Here is a 6,130-nt window from a genome sequence, read left to right as displayed (position 1 = left end):
GAATTAGTCTTTTTCACGGGAATTTGGTAATATAATTTTAAATAGAAATGTGATTTGATTGTTGTTTAAAATATATTTTTCAATACATAAATAAATTTAATACACTCAAAAACTCCTAAAACACTCAAATTTTACAAATTAAATAAATTTAAAATCAAAATTTTTAAAAATCCCTACCTAATTTTGATTAAAAATAATCATAAAAAACTATAAATTAAATAACCTTATTTACTCTTAAAAAATATTTTAAAAATATATATAAAATAATAAAAATAAAATAACAATGGGCTAGGCACTTGTACCTCATGCGGTCCGGGCCCATAAGGCCCACGTGCCGCTTGATTCCGTCAATCAAAGCTACACAAAACTTGCTCGATATGTTCCTACTATGCCCTTTCGTGCGCTCTCTGCCTTCGTTTTCTTTTCGAAAGCTCCATATTTCACTTTAGTACTTCCATAATCCTTTGGCTTCTTCTAGGCCGTGCCCTGGGTTTTTTGATTTTTTTGAATTTGCTACATAGTCTGCCATGCCCTGGGTTCTTGACTCTTGAATTTTCGACATGATCGCCAAATTAGAGAAAAACTTGTACTCGACATATCATACCATAGGGTTTTTTTGTTCTTCCGGTGCTGATATTGAAGCCTTCGGGACCTTGACGGACCTCCTGTAATTAATTCAACACTGAACCTTAAAGTCTTTGTGGAGACTGGAGCAACAGTTCGAGGACCCCATATGCTACATATAAATGATTAGGGCAAGAGAGTAAAAGCCGCAAACAGGAGAATCTCCATCCATCAAGCAACAGAATTTCTGTTTCAAGCAAAATTTAAAGTTTGCATCAGGCAGCAGAATTTCTGTTTCAAGCAATATTTAAAGTTTGCAGGTATCTTATTTAAATTTTTAAAAGTGGTCGTGTGTATGCTTTACTGTTGAATTAATTGAGCAAGAATGCTGTCAGGGCTCATGCTACTGGTATTTGAGTAATTGTTTCTAAACATTCAGATGATGGAATTTGGGGATTTCTATTTTTTTGATCTAGAAAATTTAAGGTTTGTTTTGGACAGTATGTTAGTAGTACTAAGTGTAATTTTCGTGCAATAATACTACCGTGAGCTCTCAAATGGCCCTTGTGACCAGTGATCCATACTTATATTTTATACAGATGAAAAGTCTACTTTATGTAGTGATTCAACCGAGTTATTACGCAGGCTAGCATTTCTGTATTTGCACGCAAAGCCTTTTTTTTGGGCTTGCCGTTTCTTAGCTGTGTTTGAAAGCTCCCAGGGTCACATACCCTGTTAGTATATGTGAGAATTTTTGTGTTATATTTTCTGTAATGTTTGATTGTGCATGACAGTATTTTTAACCATTTTTCCTTTTCAATTTTTGGACGGGAAGCCGAGTGATGTGTCATTTAAGTGCAATACAACGAAAAGGTGTCCATGAGCCTCACCCTGACATAAATTTTCCAGAGAGCTGTATATCTGCCATTCTTTCGTTCACTACACCACGCAATGTTTCTAGATTGGCAGACGTTTCTAAAGTGGTGTTTCTAGATTGGTAGCCATTTCTAAACCCTTCAGCTCTGTGGCTTATTCCGACCCTGTCTGGAATAAATTCCTTCGTAGGCAATGCTATGAGATCTTACTTAGTGCTGTCATCCCCATCCAATTTATTTCGAGGAGAGAACTCCATTTTCGCCTCTGCGAGTCTCTAATGTCCCTACTTGGCTCAGCGTTCTATCAAATATCGAATATACATTCAGTTCACGAGGACAGACACTCGGAGGTTCAAATAAATCGGTATGTATCTGAGTCTAGCTAACTTCGACCTTGGGATCGTATTCTCCAGAAGTAGGCAGCTGCAAGGACAGATGGCTCACACCTAACTAACCAACGGCGTCTCTTCTCCGGAAATTATTAGAAACCCCCTTGACTATAAGTTGGGCATTCAAGGCGCCTATGCAGGTCAATAATTGTTAGCTGCTACAGCAGCTGGTAACACCAATCACACGGAAGAAAGCGCTTAGCTCACGTGCGAATGAATGTCTTATTCCTTTCATTCGAAAGGAAACCCGAGGACTTTAGCTCTGTCTCTACCGAAATTCAGTAATAACATATATAGAAATTACATCTATATGAAGTCACTCTCGAATCATTAGTCATCTTCTAATACTAGAAGGAAGATTGAACCCGAAGGGAGGAACCTACCGATGTGTGCCAATAATGGCAGGCAAATGGTCAGCACTGGCGCCCGTTCAAGACCTTCGGCATAAATACGTGGTGATCTAATGTTAGTTCCCATCCTTTGTTTGCCGCTATAGGAAGTTATTGGGCAGGGAAGAAATTTTATGCATGGCTGTTAGTAACTTTCAGTAAGTATCTCGGTCAAACTTTTCTCTTTAGTTAGCATCCATATCGAAAGAGAAAATCCTCTATACACTACCTTGATCATCACTTGCTTTCATACCAGTTCTAGGCTTGACATATGTTTTAGCTCCATATTGAGCATAGAACCAAATCTGCTAAAAGTCTATCTCTGTATTTAATTTTGTGCAAAGTTTGGGGGTGGTTTCACCCATCACAACTTTTAATAGCCCACACAACAACAACTTGGCATAAGGAATGGATATTAATATCTTGTATAGTAGAGCCAGCACAAACTTTCCTTCTGATTCTTTATGCTAACCAGATCAGATTTTATGCTCCTCGCTGGTGATGTGCTGCCTCCCTTCATCTTGCCCTGCTTTTTCGTACTCTTGCCTCCTTTTCTGAAGCATCCTTTCCATTAACAAAACTAAACTGAGCCCCACATCATGATAAACTACTGCTAATTGACATTGTTCATTTCGTACATTATTACTTTGAAAGTTTGAAGGATGACATTATTGTATCTTTTGACAGGAAACTATCTTCTCCCTAATGAAATATTCAATGTCCCTCTCCAATCATGAAAACAAGCTTCATGAATTGGTTGCTCACTACGCATATATTCCAGAACAGCAGTTGTATTCTTTATAGCTTTTTGTATAGAAGGACAAAGTGTCAATAACTTAGCAACCCCCAGACTCACTTACACAGCTTATGAAAAATAAGGACTGGTATAAATAATCCAGAACTGTTGGAACAAGGATAAAACAGCCCTCAAAACAGTCAAATTCAACAAGATAAAACAGCCCTTGGTACCTCCAAACAACAAGATGAAACAACCCTCAAAACAGTCAAATTCAACCCAGTCAAAGTCTGGTCAAACAACCCTGTTGAATTATGGTATGTTCTATGCTTAGAGCAGATAGAACATTAAATGATCAACAGAAAACAAGCCAAGACAAGAGACACAAGATGTGGCGGCTAGCCAGGGACAAACCCCAATGCGGGGAAACCCTTTGATCAAATCTTCTTTTATCTTCAATAGTTCAGCAGAGAGAAATAATACAAAATCAAAATTCTGTAATTTTATATCAGCAGCGGCAAACCCTAAATCAACAACAGCAAACTTAGTCAAACGGGGTGAAATTGACCTCCAATATGCTTGGTCAATTTTCTGGTGAACTAGTCTTTGAACAACTTGAAGAATCAGCCCTTAAACAACCCCAAATACACAGTCAAATTGCAATTGACTGAAGTCAACCTGCTGCCCCAAACTAGGGCAGCCAACGCTGGTTAAACCTGTGGTCGGATTGCCTCGATTTTTGTGCCAAAAACTGTGCCCTGCCTAGGAGAGGCAGCCACACCAAAACTGCACTCTTCTAAGGTCAACGCTTGGTCAACGCTGGTCAAAGAGACCTTTAGCAGCTTCTGCTTCCTACTTTCTGCATCCTCCTTGCCCTACTACGTCCTCCTTCTTCCCACGTGTGAGCTGCTCCTTGTATAACCCAAAGCTAAGGAGAGAGAGAGAAGAATGAGTAAGATGAGATGATGATAAAATGAATCAACCTCACTTGTATTTATATGATTCATTGGGCATGTGTGCCACACATTTAACTGCTGGCCGACCTTGACAATTTGTCAAGTAAATACAAATAAATTCATATCTCCATAAATATTTGTTGGAATCGAATGATTTTTAGATCAATCCTACATCTCTCGACAAGAGGAATATAAAAAAAAATATTAGCTGCCATAGAGATGACCCACATGGAGTTTGGCCTTAGTTGCCAATTTTAACACTCCCTCTCAACTAGGGAGAGCTCCATCTGCTAATTCGTATGACTGTAGGTACTGTCCCAACCATCAAATGCATTGCCTTGCGGTGCTGGCTCAGCTCTGCTCTGCTGAACTATGAAGAAGAAGAAATGATCGAGGATATACCATCCTCCACTGACCCGAAGTCAGTGTCAGAGTGTGTCATACCACTCTCACTGATCCCAGATCAGTATCATTGATTCTAGATCGATGGAGGTCATCCTAGCATAGGGAGTACGCTAGATACAAAGATGCGTCCATTGATAGTACTACTAATGGTCCCTAACCCCATTTCCCTACTCATTGATCAGATGAGAGGTACGTCCCATGTGTCCCAGACTGCATGGGTAGGATGCCTCGATAGGAGAACTAATCATCCTGTCCATAGGAGAACAAATCATCTTGTCCAATAGTCGTCACAAGAGAACTGATCATCATGTCCACAGTCGCCACGACACAACTAATCATCCTAGCCCACAAGAGAACTAATCATCCTGTCCTACAGTCGCCACGGGAGAACTATCATCTTGGCCCATAGGAGAACTAATCATCCTGTCCTACAGTCGCCACGGGGTGTCACAGGGGAAGGTTGAACCCAAGGTTGCACGAAACGGGGAAACGGGTACGAGTTTCCGAAACGGGAAGCGATACGAAACGCGACCTCCCCAAATTTTGGAAACGGGGAAACACGATATATATATATATATATATATATATATATATATATATATATATATATTAGGACATTTAAGAAATATGTGCAATCATAAAGCATATATGATACATTCTAATTTATTACATTATGATAAAACTGTCAATTGTCAATGCATAAACTATAAGTATGTAAATTTGCATCACATTTACTCATGAATAATCACATAATGAAAATAGAAATATCCAAAATCAGCCACGAGAAATTTCTAATTTTTTGTCTCGTGCTTGATTGGGAGTCTCCTCCTACATAGTCGAACGACCTTAATGCTCTTGATTAAATACAAGTTTCGTACCCTAGTACCCTACATTCTCTTGATTATTGGGAGTCTCCCCTGCATAGAGGGCTTGGTTCTCTTGATTAAATACAAGTTCCATACCCTAGTACATGATAAAATCCAATGGAAACATTGCAATCCCCCCAATCCTGAAATCATGAAAAATAGATAAGTCTGTTGGATTTTGAGTGAGATCTAAAATTCTACTTTCTCCATATGAAATCCAATGAGGGCGAAACCACTCTCAAACATCCTGAGTCATTCCATGGTAATGTTAAAAATTTTAGTAAAAGGATGAAAATGAAAAATAAAGGAGAATATCACTTTTACTTTTAGAATTTAACATTACCATGAACTGCATATCAACACTAGGGCAAAAGTTCACTTTTATAACTTTAGACAGGCATCTGGAAGCAACTAGAAGTCACTAGGCTAAGGTAAGAATAGATTAAAAAACAATTAAAAAATAAAATAAAAAAATAAAACACAAGTAAATGCTGAAACGTGGGTCGTACGGCCCTGAAACGCATTTCAGGCCGTACTGGCCATGTTTCAGTTTCGTGAAACGTGGTAGTACGGCCTGAAACGCGTTTCAGGGCCATACCAAACGCGTTTCAGCGTTTCGTACCGTTTCCGTACGGAAACGCCCTTCTGACCCACGTTTCCTGCAACATAGGTTGAACCTTTCACCCTGTTCATAGTGTACCACCAGGGGATGTTGAGTCGCCCTGTGGTCGCATGTCGCTCCAAGAAGTACCCTGCGCCCCCCTGGAGCTCCCAGAGCTCAATATATGCATCATACACAACCCTCATAAGAGGGTTTCTCAACGACACCAAGTTGTTCTCGGAAAGTCAGGAATTTGACCATTCCCAAGGGCTTCGTCAAAATGTCGGCGACCTGTTCATATGTACCGATATGTTGGAGCCTTATTGCTGCCCGCTGTACCATATCTCGG

The 6,130-nt window shown here is 39.5% G+C and overlaps 1 pseudogene across 1 annotated transcript in view; it reads left to right on the top strand.

Annotated features, from left to right (window-relative positions):
- Window positions 1-434: 434 nt before the first annotated feature.
- The window catches only part of LOC149230459 (transcription elongation factor SPT6-like), a 268,783-nt pseudogene continuing 263,087 nt past the window's right edge, over window positions 435-6,130 (top strand). Inside the window, exon 1 of the transcript XR_016248008.1 lies at window positions 435-884. The product of XR_016248008.1 is annotated as a transcription elongation factor SPT6-like (transcript). The remainder of the gene's footprint in view (window positions 885-6,130) is intronic.

The sequence above is a fragment of the Pinus tabuliformis genome, chromosome J (assembly GCF_031772625.1).
Source record: "Pinus tabuliformis cultivar Carrire ecotype Pingquan chromosome J, CPIR1, whole genome shotgun sequence".
NCBI lineage: Eukaryota > Viridiplantae > Streptophyta > Pinopsida > Pinales > Pinaceae > Pinus > Pinus tabuliformis.
Note: the sequence above shows the minus strand (reverse complement) of the source record. Positions and strands in the feature narration are given on the sequence as shown.